At 45.8% G+C, this 19,491-nt stretch overlaps 1 protein-coding gene across 2 annotated transcripts in view; it reads left to right on the plus strand.

Moving 5' to 3' along the window:
* Positions 1-4,347: 4,347 nt before the first annotated feature.
* SMARCA2 (SWI/SNF related, matrix associated, actin dependent regulator of chromatin, subfamily a, member 2) overlaps positions 4,348-19,491 on the plus strand; it is a 177,887-nt gene continuing 162,743 nt past the window's right edge. Inside the window, exon 1 of one of the 2 annotated variants that reach the window (XM_066604217.1) lies at positions 4,348-4,685. The gene's annotated coding sequence lies outside the window, so the exon portion shown is untranslated. The remainder of the gene's footprint in view (positions 4,686-19,491) is intronic. The other variant, XM_066604218.1, reaches the window with a different exon arrangement.

Below are 19,491 nucleotides of genomic sequence, written 5' to 3' on the forward strand. Positions count from 1 at the left end.
GGCTTGACTTGACTCCCTTGGCGCAGCAGCAGCCTCTCCTCACCTCACCCATGCTCTGTCTTTTATACCATCCCCTCTAACCAATCCTGGGCTAAGGGGATCCTCCCTACCCAATCCCAGTCCTAGCTAGGGGTGATTGACAGGTAACAGAGTGGGTTAGGGTGAACTCTGTATAGTCATGCAGTGTTGGATTGTGAAGACACCAGACATGAACTCTTGATAACTCTTTAGGGCCAATACACATAACTAAGTGTTAGTACACTACACTTGAGGTAGCTATCAAAGTGCTGTGGGACCCCAATTCTGAGGTACTACATGTCCACGTTACGTCGATATCATTTTGTAAGCAACCTTTTATTTATTGCAGAATTCAGAAGCTTATAAGAAAAGGGGGAATTTTTCAAATTTTGAAAAAATATCCCAAACCTATTTTTTAGGCCATATTCACATGACTAATATTTTCAAGAGAGTTCTGTCCGTGTTCGACATTGTGATAATGTAGCACAATTAAGTATTTACTGTAGACCAGGCCGGCACAACATACAGCCTGTAGGCCACATGCAGCCTGGCAGAGGATTTCTTGCGGCCTGCAGGGTAAAGGACCTTCAGTTAATACCAGTCATGTGACCAGCCACACTGAGCAGCACACGGCCAGTCACATAACTGTCGCTCAAGTCAGGGAAAGTCTTGTGGGCCCCAGAAGCGTCGGAGCGGCAGATTCTTTCAAACTGTTTTACAGTATTTGGAGCCGTGTTTGTAAGTGCATTGCAGGGTTAAAAACGATATGTGATTCTTCTTGGGCTTCTTGTTAGGTTTCTAAATATATACATTGCAGCAGTGTCCCAATAATAGTTTTATTAAAAAACTTACATTCCCATTCTATGTCTGAACAACGGCATGAACCAACTGAGGTCCATGCTCATATCTATTCACTAGCCGCAGAGCATTCTGGGATTTGCAAAATAATTTAATCGTTAGACCAAAGAATAGGTTTTTAGCTGCTTACTTAGATAGAGGGCCGCTAAAAACCTGTCAGCGGCCCCAAGAGATTTGCCGATTTTCATTTTGGCCCCTACCTACTGCCAAGTTGCGCAGGCCTGCTGTAGACAAACTGAAAAGTTTTACCTGAGTGTATTTAAATGTCCACCGGTTGTAAACTGCTTGAAATGATCTTTCATCTCTAGCTACATACCGTATATACATGACTATTAGCCGACCCGAGTATAAGCCGAGTCAATAACTTTTGCCACAAAAACTGGTAAAACTTATCGACTCGAGTATAAGCCTAGCTATATTCGAGTATGTACTAGGTAAAAAAAAACCCCGCAATACTCACCTCCCAGCTGGCGTCTGTGTCCCCGATGCGATGGTCTCCCCGGCGGTGCAAGCTGCTTGGGAATTCTCCCCGCTGTCATCTCCCTGCTCGGCTTTGAATTCCCCCGCCGTCAGCACTGTGTAAGTAAGCGCTATGATTGGATCGAGCACCAGCCAATCACAGCTGGCGCTCGATAAGCCAATCACAGCCATTTAGTGAGGTCATCCACTGAATGGCTGTGGATCGAGCGCCGGCTCTGATTGGCTGGTGCACGATCCAATCACAGCGCTTACCTACACAGCGCTGACGGCGAGGGAATTCAAAGCCGAGCAGGGAGATGACAGCGGGGAGAATTCTCAAGAAGCTTGCCGCACCGCCGGGGGAGACCATTGCGCCGTGGACACAGACGCAGGCTGGGAGGTGAGTATTGCAGGTTTTTTTTTACCTCACTCGAGTATAAGCCGAGGGGGGCTTTTTCAGCATTAAAAAATGTGCTGAAAAACTAGGCTTATACTCAAGTATATACGGTATTTGTACACAATAGCTGAGGACAGACAAAGGGTGTTTTCCCCTTTTACACGTAAAGTGCCTTTACACGAAACAATTATCGTTGGAATTTGAACGATAATCATTCAGTGTAAATATGAACAGCGATCGAACAATGAACGATAATTCGCTCCCCCGGGGCTCCTTTGCACAGGCGTATTTGTGCACGTAACATTTACATGCTCGATTTGCAGTGAATAGAACCCATCGATTTAAGTCCTTTAATTCACATTACCTTTTTGGGGCCCAAATTTCTTAAGCAAGCAAAGAAATAAAATATCTTTCTACGCACCAAGTGCGCAAATCTGTGCGCAATACACCATGGGATGTGTGAAACACTGTGCAATTCCGTGGGAAAAAGAACACATTGTGAACTCATTAGGCTAAAGGCCCATTTAGACACAACGATTCTCGCTCAAGAGACATCTTTTGAGCGATAATAGTTGTGTGCATTACACGGCAAGATGATCTCTCGAAATTCACTCAAACGGCAGTGTGACAGTTTGGAGTGTTCACTTTGCATAAGTGTGTAAATGAAGGCTCAAGCTGTATGCAGAAGACAAGCGGGACCGCTATCTTCTGCATACAGCTGTGGTCTTCTCAGAGCGCTCAGCTGGTATACAGCTGAGTGCTCCGAGTGGGGTATGCAGAACACAGCTGCAGCACTGTCTTCTTCATACTCTGGCTGTGTTCACGGAGCACACAGCTGGTATACAGCTGAGTGCTCCGAGTGGTGTATGCAGAACACAGCTGGAGCGCTGTCTTCTTCATACTTTGGATGTGTTCACGGAGCACACAGCTGGTATACAGCTGAGCGCTCCGAGCAGGGTATGCAGAACACAGCTGCAGCGCTGTCTTCTTCATACTCTGGCTGTGTTCTCCGAGTGGGATTTCTGCTGAAACAATAGTATCAGCGGTATTACGCAAGGCACTGATAAGACTCATCGTTCTCTTTCAGCTTGCCGAAAGACAACGATGAACGACTCGTTAACGAAATCTGCACAATGTCAGGGCAGTTAGACCCAACTATTCTCGCTCTATTCAAAGATGACTTTGAGCGATTTTTGAGTGAGAATCGTTGGGTCTAAATGGGCCTTAAAGGGGTTGTCCCGCGATAGCAAGTGGGGTTATATACTTCTGTATGGCCATATTAATGCACTTTGTAATGTACATTGTGCATTAATTATGAGCCATACAGAAGTTATTCACTTACCTGTTCCGTTGCTAGCGTCCTCGTCTCCATGGTGCCGTCTAATTTCAGCGTCTAATCGCCCGATTAGACGCGCTTGCGCAGTCCGGTCTTCTCCCTGGTGAATGGGGCCGCTCGTGCCGGAGAGCTGGTCCTCGTAGCTCCGCCCCATCACGTGTGCCGATTCCAGCCAATCAGGAGGCTGGAATCGGCAATGGACCGCACAGAGCCCACTGTGCACCATGGGAGAAGACCCGCGGTGCATCGTGGGTGAAGATCCCGGTGGCCATCTTGCTAAGGTAAGGAAGAAGTCGCCGCAGCGCGGGGATTCAGGTAAATACTAAACGTTTGTTTTTTTTTAACACATGCATTGGGTTTGTCTCGCGCCGAACGGGGGGCCTATTGAAAAAAAAAAAAAAACCGTTTCGGCGCGGGACAACCCCTTTAAATAACCATTTAAATCAAGCCGTGTTCGTCTGCTGCATGCAAATAAACATGCAAAAAGTACAGTAAAATAAGCCAATAAGCGTGCAAAAAAGCCTCGTACACAATATGTTGTGCTGAGGTGCGTGCTAAAAAGCATGCGCCCGTGTAAAGGAGCCCTTATTGTGCATGTCATGCAAGTATGAAAATCATGGCTGGCTCATTTGCTGATCGTTCAGTCGTTCTCACTTATTGCTACAGTATCTGCCTGTATAAACAGGCTGCCGGGCGAACTCGGACATTGTACCCTCATGCAAAACATAAATCGTTCCGTCTAAAATCACCCACACTGTGCCACCTACTAACCGCAGGTCCCAAAAAACACATGAGGCCGGATATTACCAGCTGGACAGCAGTTCACCCCACTCCATCAGCTAACCTTACATTGACTAACAGCAGAGGGCACCAGAGGGCACATGCCCACACCCTACATTATATATGAGGGAGTCTAGAAGATCTCCTAAATAATAAATACAGTGGAAACTAATGTCAAAAAAATTGCAGTTCTGGTGCCATCCCCTCTTCCTATTTTTTCTTGCAAAGGATCTGGGCATTGCTAGAATGTGGAGCATTGAGGCATTTGTAATGCATTGTAGCATGCTGATGCCAGCTGGTCACTCAGCCAGGTAAGTGGGTAGAGCATGCCAGGCTCTATGAGGAGTTGTTCGCAGCTCCCATGCGCTGGGAAGTACTGAGGAGGTGTGGTGCTGGCACCCTGGGTACGGGGGGAAGTGGCAGAGGAGAGGAAAACTACAGACAGCAGGATTAAAAATAAAACCAAGAAGGAATTGGGAGGAGGAGGAGTTGGCAGAAGGATTGAGCAGGAGGGGAAGAGGCCATGATCCGGATAATGATCTCATGGCCCGGCTGCAGCCCCTGTGAATGACGGCGCGTCTGCAGCAGTGACAGGCACCCACGGGCTGGTCAAGAGGTGGCAGTGACCAGTAACAGGCAGAGCATCAGCGCCTTCACTCCTCCTCATCCTCCCGAGAGGGGACAGTCACACATCTCCCTGCCAGGAGGACACGGCTCTGCAGCCCTTTCTTCCCTGCTCCGTCTATGTCTGTGGCCGGCTTCTGACTACCACTGGTCCTGCTGCTGCGGTGCATTGCAGTTAACCCCTTGTGGAGCAGCATCCCCTTCTCCAGGCTGGTAACACGTAGTAGACGCATTGCTTTGAAGTTTGCAGGCGATTCCTCATTACCTGTCATTGTGTGTGCGGTGGTGAGGATGGAGGCGGCTGGGTGATGGGTGCAGGAGGGGAGGCACATTCTTCCTGCACTACGCATTTTGCTGGCAGGGAAGTTTTCAGGGAGGGGACAATGAAGTTGGCAAGATTGTTTCACTTCATTATTCTCATTATTCACCACACTGTAACCAGAGCAGCTGTTGCTGTCCGATCGTCAGCGCTAGGACCAGAGCTGTCATACAACTAGTGCTACATGACAGTAGTAATGCCTGGACTGACAGGAGGAACACACAGAGTAGCTGATACAACACCTGCCTGTCTGTCTATATGCCTATCCATTCTTCCATCTATCTATCTGTGTCTGTCTGTCTATCTATCCATTCATCCATCAATGAATGTATCTATCTATCTATCCATCCATCCATCTTCAATGTATCTATCTATATATCTATCCATTCATCTATCTATATATCTATCCATTCATCTATCTATATATCTATCCATTCATCAGTCTATCTATCTATCTATCTATCTATCTATCTATCTATCTATCTATCTATCTATCTATCTATCTATCTATCTATCTATCTCCTATCTATCTCACATCTATCTATCCATTCATCAGTCTATCTATCTATCTATCTATCTATCTATCTATCTATCTATCTATCTATCTATCTATCTATCTATCTCCTATCTATCTCACATCTATCTATCCATTCATCAGTCTATCTATCTATCTATCTATCTATCTATCTATCTATCTATCTATCTATCTATCTATCTATCTACCTGTCTATCATTTCATCGGGGTTTTCACCATTCATGTATCCATTTGTTCTGTAGTTCTAAAATACATTTTGTCAAGAGGATTATATAGGATTATGCTGGTCTTTTAGGACTACCTTTGAATGTGTCCAGAGAATCTTTAACTCTTTGTTACATCATATATTTGGCTAACTGGCCTAAGATTTACTTATTGGACAACTATTTTCTCCATATGTGCTGTAATGTAGTCTATTGTTCCCTGTCATCAGGAATTTCAGGCAGGTCTGAAACTGACTGCTGTTCTTCAGTTACTGACAGGGAGTCCAGAAAATGTCTTCCCTATGATCTTTACTTTATCTTACAATTCTAAGAAGCTCTTGAAAGATTTAGGCTGCCTTCACATCTGCGCTGGAATCTCTAGTCGGAGGTTCCTTTGCAGAGCCGGCACAAAATACTGGAAAAAATAGCGCTGCATGCAGTGTTTTTCCTACCGGTAAAATTCCGGGCAGCGGAGCGGAAACCGAACGGACCCCATTATAGTCAATAGGGTCCGTTCAGTACTGTTGAGTTCCTTCATAAGATGGATCTGTTCGGCCAGGGGATTCCCCTTTCCTGCTCCGTACAGAATCCCCGCTGCAGACGTGAAAGCAGCCTGGAATGAAATTAGCAGCTGTTTATAGAGTAATGTGCCGTACCTTAATAGTAGATATACTGAGCACAGCAGTTGGAGAAACAAAGTTGAAAGCTGGCTTCACACGAAGACCTAGAACCTCCTAGTTCTACTGAACCGAGCTTAGATCACTGTAATCCTCTATGATAATCTAAGTTCAGTTCTATAGAACCCCAGAGGTCCAAATCGTGCGGCTGTATTATGACTGTCTGTGTAGTCCATTTTTGCAACGTGTCACACGGACAGCACATTGACTCATTGGATTCAACGGGCCTTTTCAGATAGGCGATTTCCCACGGTCAATGTAAAAACATCACAGCATGTCCTATTTTCATGAGTCACACGGATGAGTAGGATGTGCAATGTCTACTATCCCGTCCCCTCGGGCAGCATATAGGCGTGTGTCCGTGTGCCGTCTGATGCCAGTTATACCCAAGAATGTGGAGCACTACTTGCATAGGGAAGGATGCATTTAGCCTTAAGGTGATTGTTGGTCCAAATGGTATAAAGTATGTCATTGAGAATAACTTTGGTTAAAAGGACAATGTGCACAGTGCTGTTTATTCAATGACATCACCTTCTTTGTGAAATATTTCAAGCCACGGGCAGTTGATTTCTGTTGAAAGCCTCGAATGTCTCCCATCAGAGAAAACAAAGGTCAGACAGGTTGGAGTTTCACCTCTTTTGTTTTCTCTCGAGATACTGTAAGTGGCACCAACTATATAAATCCTGCACTGTTGAAAGAACATGCACATTCAGCTGAGCCAAACATGTTCCTAGAGAAGAAGTGATATTTATCCAATCGTCTCCAGTATCTAGTTGGCATCGGCTACCTAATGTATATGCCAGTAGTATGTAACAGGATGGCATGGAGTGTGCCTGCTCTGGATTCGCTGTGTGAGATACAATTTAGCTCTTTCTATTGCTGTAGCGATAGATTTTAGGCTGGTAAGACAATGGATGGCCATGCAGTTGTTGGTATCTTCAGTGGTTTTAGGCCACCTGCGCATTGCAGAATCCAGAGGCGGATGCAGCAAATACTGCCCATAGCATGCAATGGAAAAACGATTTTATCTGCACATGAGCGGAAATCAATCGCGATATTCCGCTCCCGGAGGAAAAACCGCAACATGCTCTATTTTTAGGCGGATTCCGTGCGGACGGCTTCCATTGAAGTTAATGGAAGAAATACGACTCGCGGCCCTACCGCAATCATCATTGCAGAAAGGCTAGCGACGTCACTGAAAAATCTGTACTGTGCATGTGCGCCGGCCCGACCATCCACAGTACAGATTAAGAAGATTCTGGACAGGTGTGCGGGGTCACCGGCCGGGCACGGGGTTGGATCCCGCGTGCGGAATTTGACCCTTCATGTACAGGCAACCTTAGGTAAAGATTTCAGGTTTATGTTATTAATTGTACTGTTTTACAGCAATTGTACTTTTCTGCTAATTAGCCATCTGTAAAACATAACTTTTATTAAATAATTAAAAAATATATATCCAGGAGGGAGAAACCAGAGACGACGTAGAAAAAAGTACACATGGATAGGGGGAGGGCCCTAAAACATATGCTATAATGCCTATGGTGTCCACTAATAGTACGGAGCACCCACCCCGAAAGGTGAAGGTAATTGCAATAGTTAATATGTGCTATAACCCGTCAATCAGAAAATATGCGCATGTGCCACATGTTTGTGAACGCAAGTGCGCACATTTGTGCAAAAAAATAGCACACGCAAGCACATTAGTAAACCCGTAATGTGTGAGCAAACAGTGGAGCACACATATAGCGTTCGATATCTGAGCATAAATACCATTCAAGCCCAATAGAATAAACCATGGACTTAAGGCCCATTTACACGTAATGATTATCGCTCAAAATCCGTTCAAATGGCTGAAAATGAGCGATAATCATTATATGTAAACGCGGGTATCGTGCATTTTTCGTCTGAACGATGATTTAAAGGTGAACTTAAAATCCACCTTTCAGCTACTGGAGATAAAGTATCTCTCAATGGACCGCACACTGTTATCTCCACGGGAGGCGGCAGATAACATTGTAACCAGCCGGCAGCCATGAGCAGAACAACTCTGCTGTGTACAGCTGGGCGTGTAATTAATCACACACTGGGCTCTGCAGACAGCTCCTGGAGGAACCTTTTACATGAAAATGGCCATTAATACTTTATGCAAATAGATCTCAAAATCTTTCAATCTTTTTTTAGTTGTTTGAAAGATTATCTTTGCGTGTAAATGGGCCTCTAGTTTCCAATTCATTCAGATCTCTAGCACACACCACTTTGAAACAGATGGAGGAGACAATGTCATATACATACATTTTCATTTAGTTTTTTAAAATATAATAATTAAATAAAGATCCCTAGAAGATTTTAATCATCAGTCAGGGGTTGATACCCCCAAAAAAGGCAATGCCCCCCCCCCCTCAATTGGCACATACTATAAAAAATAATTTATATATACCACATTGAGAGGTAGCCACGATGGAAGCGAGGAAGGCTATAGAAATTACATCCATTGTGTCTCTTTCTGTTGAATTTGTCGATTCCAATCACTCCTCCTTCCGTTATATGGAATCACTTCCACAGATGGAAATGGAAGTGAAGGGATTCTCCCTCTGTGTGTAGACCACGTGTCGTTAGGGATCGTTTTGTCCTTTTTGTTTGTAATGTCTCACACATGCTTGAGAATGCAAGGTCTAAATTCTTACTTTGTTTTCTCTACTTACGACTGCAGGCATGGACAAGTACATAGTTAAATGAGCCCCTTGTTGGGCAATTTGCAAAATCTTTGTTAAGGCTGGTTTAGACACAACGATTATCGCTTGAATTTTTTGAGCGATTTTCGAGTGATAGTCATAGTTTTCTTTAACAGCGCAAGGTGATCGCTCAAGCCTTGCGCTCCAAGCGGAGGATGCAGAAGACAAGCAAGGTGTCACCGCTGTCTTCAGCATCCAGCTGTTCCCCACTCGCAGCGCCTGGCTGTTTTTACAGCTGAGCGTTTCAAACCGGGTATGGAGAACAGAGCTGGGCCGCTCTGTTCTTCATACCCAGTCTGAGATCAGGGAGCAGAATAAGGCTGAAACAATAGTATCAGCTGTATCCGGCTGTGAATTCCTGATAAGTGATCGCTGATCTTTTAGCATGCTGTTTAACGAAAACTGCACAATATCAGTGCAGTTACACACAACGATTATCGCTCAAAAGACGGATTTTCATTGTGTCTAAAAGCGCCTTGAAATGTCATCCCTGTGCTTAAACTACAAAAATTGTTAGATTTGCAAGCTTTACAGCCTTCATAACAAAAGGTATCTTAGTTAGAGATGAGCGAGCGTACTCGGATAAGCACTACTCGCTCGAGTAATTGGCTTTATCCGAGTATCGCTGTGCTCGGGTCTAAAGATTCGGGTGCCGGCACGGAGCGGGGAGCTGCAGGGGAGAGCGGGGAGGAACGGAGGTAAGATCTTTCTCTCCTTCTCTCCCGCCCGCTCTCCCCTGCTCCCCGCTGCGACTCACCTGTCAGCCGCAGCGGCACCCGAATCTTTAGCCCCGAGCACAGCGATACTCGGATAAAGCCAATTACTCGAGCGAGTAGTGCTTATCCGAGTACGCTCGCTCATCTCTAATCTTAGTACTATTTGGATCACATGTACTATAAGGGCCTTTGGAAGGATCTTTTGCACCTTCACTTAATAGAGAGGTGAGCCCTTAAAGAACACCATTTCTTTTTCCTCAACACCCTAGAGTAGCCACCTTCTATGGTTTTCCAAAAATCCACAATGATGGCCTATCGTGTCAAAAATTGACAATCTCATGCAGAATGTTGGCATCTATGTTGATGAGAATTTGAATCCATTTGTCCCGATATTACCGTCGTATATTAAGGCTCATTTACACCAGCAGATGATCGCTCAAAGATCGCTCAAAACAATCATTTTGCATAAAGTATTAATTGGTATTTAAGTAGCTACTCGGCTATTTAAATACCAATTAAGTGTGCAAATAAAGCCTTTACTGAAAGCAGTTAAAGGGGTTGTCCCGCGCTGAAACGTTTTTTTTTTCAATAGCCCCCCCGTTCGGCGCAAGACAAACCCGATGCAGGGGTTAAAAAAAACAAAACGGACAGTGCTTACCTGAATCCCCGCGCTCCGGTGACTTCTTACTTACCTTGTGAAGATGGCCGCCGGGATCTTCACCCTCGGTGGACCGCAGGTCTTCTGTGCGGTCCATTGCCGATTCCAGCCTCCTGATTGGCTGGAATCGGCACGTGACGGGGCGGAGCTACGAGGAGCCTCTCTCCGGCACGAGCGGCCCCATTCAGAAAAGAAGAAGACCGGACTGCGCAAGCGCGTCTAATCGGGCGATTAGACGCTGAAAATTAGACGGCACCATGGAGACGAGGACGCTAGCAACGAAACAGGTAAGTGAATAACTTCTGTATGGCTCATAATAAATGCACAATGTACATTACAAAGTGCATTAATATGGCCATACAGAAGTGTATACCCCCACTTGCTTTCGCGGGACAACCCCTTTAATAGCCCGAGGCTATCATCTGCGCTCAGATCCTTTGTTCTCCGCAGGCAAACAATGCTATCAGCACTCCCCATGGAGAACTACTGATAAAAGTGAGTGACGATTTTTAGGTTAGCTTGATTTTAAAGATCAGCTAACAGTACCTGAAAAGCGGGTGTCCCGCGCCCATTTACACGCACCGATTATCGCTAAAACGATCGCCGATTAGCGATTTTTTAGGGATCATCGCTCCATGTAAATAAGCCTTTAGAGACACCACTAAACTTTTGCTAAGATTGGAGAGCCTGGTCGTAGAAGAGAGCATGCTTCTTTGCAGTATTGATGTGGAGGCGTTGTACAGCTCTATTTCACATCAATGTGACGTGGAGGCGGTTGATTTTTTTTATCTGCTAAAAAGTCGTAGGATAAACGACATAAAGATCTTCTCAAGAATCTTTTACAATTCATGTTAACTATTTTCTTTTTGATTTGCGGGTCTTCCACCAGCTCAGAAGAACTGCCATGGGTAGTTCAGTGGTATGCAAACTTGCTCCTAAGCTGGTGGGACACCTGTGTTTTTGGGGATGACCTTCCACATTTTCACTCTAGTATTACCTACTGGGGATGTTATATTGACGATATATTGGTGATTTGGCCTTAGGGTGCCTTTCCAATAGCCTTTTTTTATCGCTGCGTTTTTTTTCACGCGATTGTCAATGGAACTTTCTAATGTTAAAAACACTCACACACCCATTCATGAATTCATGAATGGGTGAGTGACTGCTGCCTCTCAGCGCTGAGCCAATCAGAGGCATGCCTCACTCACACCCATTCATGAATTCATGAATGGATGTGAGTCAGACCTGCCCCTGATTGGCTCAGCGCTGAGAGGCAGCAGTCACTCACCCATTCATGAATTCATGAATGGGTGTGTGAGTGTTTTCAGCCTCTGATTGGTCAGGGCTGTGACCAATCAGAGGCAGATCATTCAGCAGGCGGGGATTTTAAAGCCCCGCCGGCTGAATAGTGCCAAGAAGCAGTTCAGGAGAACTGACAGCGGCCGCGGCTGGACTCCGGCTGCAGCGGAAAGGTGAGTATACAATTTTTTTTTATTTTAACACATTTTAGGATGAATTGCAGGGAAGGGCTTATATATTTAACCCCTTCCCGACAATTCACCCCGCGCACGCCGGCAGCCCATTGCTTTCAATGGAGCGGCTGTATTGGCGGCTCCTTTGAATTCAATGGGCAAACATCGTTCTTCTCTGCCACAGCTGTTACAGCTGTGGGAGAGAAGAATGATTAGTCTTCTATATGTTCTCAATGGGGCCGGCGCTGCTGCCGCCGGCCCCATTGAGCGCATATACAGAAGAGAACAGGAATCGCAGATGGCAGATAGGTGCGATCTGCGATTTTTTGTTCTATAATTTATCGGACGAGCGCATAAAAAGCGCTCATGTGTCCGATACCATTGCAAAGCAATGGTTTTAAAAAATCGCCGGACGCATGCGCATGCGCAAATCGCGGCTAAAAACGCCCATCTGACTAAGGCCTGATAATGTATAGTAGTGGCTCCTATGATTCATGATAATTTTTTTCTGTACAACAAATCTTCCTTCCAAGGGGTTGTAATTTCTTGGATTCTGTAATATATAATTGGCCATGTTTGTCAACTGCATGAGGCTTAAATTTTATAGTCCCGAATTTATCAAGACAGGTAATTCAAATATAAAGTGCGCTAAACTAAGATACACCAAATTTATTAAGAAGCGCTCACCTCAATAAATTTGGGGCATCTTTTGGCAGTCCATGCTCTAGAAAATAAAAAAACAACATAAAACATGCCAGCTACGTGTTGGCAGAGATTTGGGCCATAATTTGCAATAGTAGCTGGTAAAAATGATAGAAAATCTGTCGAGCAATGGGATATCCTGCCCAGTTGTGGGAATGTGACAAGTGCGGTGTAAGGAAAAACATGCACTAAAATATGTAACTTTTCTTAGATGAGACAACTGGAACAAGTGCCTAAGAGAAATTTCCCAACTAATGTCTTAAAAATCACAGAAAAAACAACCTATTCTCAAAAAATTCAACGGAAGTCATGAATATCAGCAGTTATCCCAGAGGGACAACCACTAAAACCTAAAGGGGACCTGTCATCTCCCTACAGCACCATAAACACAGTTATGGTGCTGTAAGGCAAGGTGACATGGGGCCGATGTATTTTTTGTACTTACCTGTTGAAGCTTACGTTCCGTATGAAAATCGAACTCTTTCCAGATTGCTGTGCACGTAGTTCCTCATAGACTTGCACAGGAGAGCACGGCTCTGGACAGCTGATGGACGGGGGTCCGGAGGATAGGTCATCAGCTGTAAAAAAGGAGAAAATTCCTTTAACCTTCAGGGTGAATGCCCACGGACAGATTTGCACCGCGTTTACCGCAGTGGAAATCCACGCGTGGCAAGGTTCTATTGAAGCTAATAGCTTTCTGCCTGCCAATACACACATGCGTATTTCTCCTGTGGAAAAAAAATCGCGGCATGTTCTATTTTACTGCGGATTTCCGCAGCAGGAGGGCTTCTATTAAAGAATGGAGACCGCGGAAATCCATACAGAAAAATGCATTCACTCACTGGCACTTTTTTGGTTTGAATCGCGGAAATCCGCGGGCGTATTCCGAATCGCTTGTGGACATGAGGCCTAAATGTTACTTTGCTAAAATCACCATAAACTCTATATACATAATTATAATACTACATAAATAGCAAAATCAATCAGTGTAGAAGCAGGCAGCCAACCATACATCAGTGATAATACAGCAGTGATGACAACTGCAAGCTACTGCTCCCTATCAGCCAGCTGAATAGAAAAATCAGCTAATGTCCTGAAATATCCTGGATGCCCATTCTCACAGATATCTATTTTTATTGCTTTATATATGTTATTTTGAAATTGGAGGCTACATTCGCATAGTGGGTTTATGCTAGATTCACCTCAAACACCAGTGAGAAAGAGCACACACAAATATGCAAGAAATCATCATTAGGGCTAATGGCCACGCACGGATTTCCGCCACGTAAAACGCGGGGAAAATCCACGGCGTTACACCACAGTTATTAGGTTCTATTGAACCTAATAGTGCAATGTTCACGCTGCAGAATTTTACCACAGAATTCCGAAGCATGAAATAACCCGCGACATGTTTTATTTGCCGCGGGAATACGTGTGGCCGGCTTCCATTGTAGTCAATGGAAGCCGGCCGTCACGCTATACTTCAGCTGTAGCACAGAGGAACTATAGCGTGAATACGCTTCCCCGCCCACCGCGTCATATGACACTGCCGGCACGTCATGCGCTGTACTGCACCGACTTGTCATGCACAGCTGATCCGGAGGTGAGTATGGGGTCTTTGGGGGGGCGCCGTGATGGGCGGAGTCCGTCACGGCCGTGGGCATGAGGCCTTATATAAGTTATTATTTTGAAATGTAAAGTCTCGTACAAGTCCTGAAGAGGCGCAACAATCTCCCCTCAGTATTTCTTCATGCCCTCAGATTTGAGCATGATACAACATTTCAGAGTTCTTCGTTTAAAGGGAACCTGTCATCATGTTGTAGCCCCATTAACTATGTTACGGGGCTCATAGGTGATGGAATGGGGAGTCCTGGAGCAGTGTTTCATACCCACCCAACTCCCTATTCCAGCACTCTGTTCCTGCAAAATTCACAAGCATCTCCCACAGAGATAAATGGGAGATGCAAGCTACCAGCATGCGCAGACTTTGTGGGAACACAGCGCTGGAATGGGGCCCCCTGTGAGTAGGAAACACTGCTTCCCAGACTCCCTGATCCCTCTTGTTTGAGCCCCTTAACATAGTTTATGGGGCTCAAAGGTGATGACAGCTTTAAAGAAGGGGAAGCGGTGTAAGTATATCTTCTGGACGATTCTATATAGCATTAAATAGAGACTTCTCCAAGATAAAACTTTTCTTTAGGGCACTACTGTACCAAAACTAAGTGTTATATATGCTCAGACACATTCATTAAAGTATCGCTGTTGTAAAACTGGATGTTTACTTCGCTCTTCACTGATTTTGAGTTAAAGAAGTCCATATGGAAAAATGTAAAACAAAGTGTGAGAGTTAGGGAATGTTGTGCTTTCAAAAACTGCATGCCATTTATCCATTAAGTGCCCATTCACATGTGCCTTTTTCTCATCCGTATGCTATATAGACTCACTATAGTCTCTGAGGCTATTCACATATACAAATTTTCACACGCAGCATTGGTCCATGTAAAAAACAAATCCTAGCGTGTCCTATTCTGCTTCGTATCATGGACAAGAATAGGATATGCAATATTCACTGTCCATGCAGGTCGGATAGTAAATGAACGTGTGTGCAACTGGTGTACTGCCTTCTCAATGTGGCCTAAGGGCTCAGTCACAGGGGCGCATCCGGGCACCGATGCGTTTGTGTTACTGCACGAAAAAGACGGACGCACTGCAGGTGCGGACAACTCTCCGCACCGCTGGAAGAAAGAACACACGACCGGCAATGGAGCCGGTCATGTGTTCTTTCTTCCGACGGTGCGGAGAGTCGTCCACACCTGCAGTGCGGCAGTCTTATCCTGCAGTAACACAGGTGCATTGGCACCTGGATGCGCCCGTGTGACTGAGCCCCCAGACGTACCCACCCTCGCAGATAACATCTCAGAATAAGCTGCCTTGTGTTTACACGAGGGATAAGTATTTCCGGCAATTTCACTACCGGTAAGAAGTTTTAGAACACCTCAATATTTCCAGCTATTTTTGACATTAACACAGTTCAAGTCCAGTAAATAATGTGAAATGGTTGAAAGGTGTAAAAGTAACTTAAAAACCTAAAAATATTATGAAATTTTAACTTGAAACTATTTTGAATTTATGATTTTAACCCAATGGCTTTTTTCAGGGAACACATCAAGGACAGCTGCTCTACAGCACAGAAAGCAAATTGTGGTTTGAAAATAAATGCAAACTATTCCTACTCGTCTGAACCTTTGTAGATCACTTTTAAACCCTCCGATTCTAATGCAGTCTGTTCCAACACTGGTTATAACATCCTCTAGGGCAGGATTTGGACAGTTTTGCTCTACAGGACAGAGGACATTGCAAAATTCTTATTGGATTAATCTTTATTAGCTGCGTTACTAAATCCTGTGTGTTTGCATGGTCACAGCAAATATATGTCGTGTATATAGAGATCTCTATATATGCTGTGACTATGCAAATACACAAGATCTAGTAAAGCAGCCAGTAAAGATCAGTCCAATAAAAATTAGATCCAATGTCCATGGGCGGATTGGATTTGAAGATCCGCAATTCAAGCCGCCCATATAGAAGCATTGGTGTCCACACCTGAATTAGAGCATGCGGATTTGTTTTATAGATCCTTTGCTACAGAAAACAAAACACGGCAAGCTCCACTTCACTGTGATTCCCGCATGGACGGCTTTCATTAAAGTCAATGCAAGCCGTCCGATCCGCAGCCCGTCCACAGTTGACACTGCGGATGGGCCATGGATTCCGCGGGAAGAGCAAGAGATTTAAAAAAAAAGTCTGTACTGCACATGTCCGACAGTGAGCAATGCGGACCATCCGCAGTACAGATGTCCTGAAAGAAGAGAGATCCGCGTGGACGCCGCCACCTGCAGACACAGTTATGCAGGGTCGCCGGCCGCAGGCAGGGTCGGATTCCGCTGTTGGCTCCCACATGCAGAATCCAACCCGCTCATGGAAATGAGGCCTTATGTTGCTCTTCCAACAGCAAACTGGAGACACAAAAATACCTATAACATAAAAATAACTGCAGAAAACAGGTTAGGAGATGCAGAGATGGTGTACACACTGACTGCAGGTCTGAGAGCAATGCGAGTACAGGGAACTTGAGCCTTTGAAGACAATCCTTCCATTACAGCTAGGAAAACGGTCTAACATAAGACTATGGAGGCAAATATGGATGAAAAATTTATGACATATGGACGTGTTATGCCCGTGCAGGGAGTCACTGTAGTACTTGGACGCAATGATAATGTCCTAAAAGGATGAGTATATACCAGTGGTGGCGAACCTATGGCACGCGTGCCAGAGGCGGCACGCAGAGCCCTCCCTGCTGGCACGCGCTGCCATCGGCCGCTCACCACCTTAGTGAATGCCTGCAGGGGCCGCGGCTCCCCTGCTGACATTCACTCAGCGCTGCTATCTGTGCTGATGCCGGTGTGCACCAGGATCCTCCTCCCCCATCCCCCGACGTCTCCTACTTTGGTTCCACAAGAGCAGGGGGAGAAGGCATCCAACAGAAGCACACTGCTTTCAGTGTGCACCTGAGAGCAAGCAGGAGAGGAGCGGCGCTCCTACGAGGAGGAGGGGTAAGTATGTGGGGCAGGGGGCGGGTATTCTGACTGCTGGGAGAGGCGGGGGGAGACATTCTTACTGCTGGGAGAATCGCTGGGGGGGGGGGGAGACATTCTTACTGCTGGGAGAATCGCTGGGGGGGGGGAGGGGGAGACATTCTTACTGCTGGGAGAATCGCTGGGGGGGGGGTGGGAGACATTCTGACTGCTGGGGGAATCGCTGGGGGGGGGGGTGGGAGACATTCTGACTGCTGGGAGAATCGCTGGGGGGGGGTGGGAGACATTCTGACTGCTGGGGGAATCGCTGGGGGGGGGGGTGGGAGACATTCTGACTGCTGGGAGAATCGCTGGGGGGGGGATGGGAGACATTCTGACTGCTGGGGGAATCGCTGGGGGGGGGGATGGGAGACATTCTGACTGCTGGGAGAATCGCTGGCGGGGGAGCGGAGGCATGACTGCTGGGAGAATCGTTGGGGGGAGGCATTATGACTGCTGGGAGAATCACTGGGGGGGAGGGGGGGCATGGTGACTGCCAAGAAAATCGCTGTGGGGGAAGGGGGGCATGCAGACTGCCAGGAGAACCGCTGGGGGGGAGCCATTATGACTGCTGGGGGAACCGCTTGGGGAGGGGGGTATTATTATTGCTGGCGGACAGCTGGGGGTGGCATTGTGACTGCTGGTGGACCACTGGGGGGGTATTATGACTGCTGGGGGGGGGGAGCGGGCATTATTACTGCTGGGGGACCGCTGGGGTATGTCACTCTTATTACTAATGGGGGGAGTGTCACTATTATTACTGCTGTGGGATGTCACTATTATCGCTGGGGTGAAGGTGTCACTATTACCGCTGGGGTATGTTTACATGCGGCAGAAATGGGCAGGGCTGTTTCAAAATAGACAACGTGCAGATTTTGACTGCTTTTTAGATGCAGAAACGCTGCAGAATTTTCCACAGAAATCTCCACTGAGGACATTCTGCAGTATTTCCGCGTCCAAAAAGCAGTCAGAATCTGCACCCGGTCTATTCTGAAACAGCCTTGTCCTTTTTATAACGACGGGGGTAAAATCATACGTTGTGATAAGCCCCGCCCCCTGACGTGTTGGCACTTTGCGATACATAAGTGGGTTTTGGGTTGTAGTTTGGGCACTCGGTCCCTAAAAGGTTCGCCATCACTGGTATATACACTGTAAATACAAATGCAAATAACCTAAAATAGTATAAGGAAATTAAAAGGAAACACAGGGAAACTGACCCTAACGTGCTGACCCTGGTGAGGACGGCTCCACGCCAAGAACCGGGGACGTCCTGGCTTTTCCTAGATGATGATAGGAAATAGTGGGAAAAGGGTTAGATGACACATAATATATATTAGGCGACAATAGCACAGGGAATAAGTTGTACAAACACCCCTAATATAATAGTAAATGAACAGCAGACTTAGCTTAAACTTAAAACCCAGGTCAAGTAGGGAACCACAGACTAGAGCTGGTATTACTTTAGGCAGAGAAACTCCAACCTGAGGTCAGCTAAGTGCCACACAGGAGTAGAAAATAACCGGTGTCCTTTTGTGAGGAGGGGACAGAATAAATGTATACAAACTAATGGTGATTGGCTGGCTGGGCTGTCCCACCACCCAACCAACCAATGTGCTTCTGTTGGTGCCCAGCACCAAAATGACAGTGAGCATATGTCGACAAGTGGGGCCGACGTTCTGATCTCACCCCGTTCTCGTTCTTGAGTTGAGACCAATGCACAGTGACACCTAGTTACTACAGAAGCTGAATGCCTAACAAAAAGCAGTGGAATGCACATGGGGCTGCACTTTAGCCATGATTTACAGTACTAAAACAAAAAGATAAATAATGAAAGTATATTACAAGATTAATGAGACACACACTGGCTATCAGATAAGCATAGGTTATCTAAACACTTAGGTATGCTTTAAGCTCATGTTTGCCATAGCAAACTATGGTCATGAAGGCCACCAATGGGATCAGAAAAGGAACCTTTTACCTTTGTTGGCAGAATTACGTGCTGTGGTTGCTACTGACCATAGAACCTAAGGGCTTCAATATGCAGGATCATAGTTATTGCTGATCCTGGCTGTTACACCTAATTGTGTGTAAGTCACAGCCAACTACCACAGTATCACTCTTGTTAGATGTAATGAACTACCTCTGTGTCTGTACCAGAATTGTACAGAAAGAGAAGGGGTTAAAGTGATTTTTCACGTCATTCATCATAATGTGACACTGGACCACAGCAGTAAAATATCTTGGCAACATCCAAAATAGCAAAATACTTTGTGTGAACATACTATAATATCACATAGCAAGGACACAGATTGCATATTCCAGCCAAACCCAACCTGTTACTTATGTCTTTCAGAAAGGACAGTGGATAGTC

This window comes from Eleutherodactylus coqui, chromosome 5 (genome assembly GCF_035609145.1).
Source record: "Eleutherodactylus coqui strain aEleCoq1 chromosome 5, aEleCoq1.hap1, whole genome shotgun sequence".
Lineage (NCBI taxonomy): Eukaryota > Metazoa > Chordata > Amphibia > Anura > Eleutherodactylidae > Eleutherodactylus > Eleutherodactylus coqui.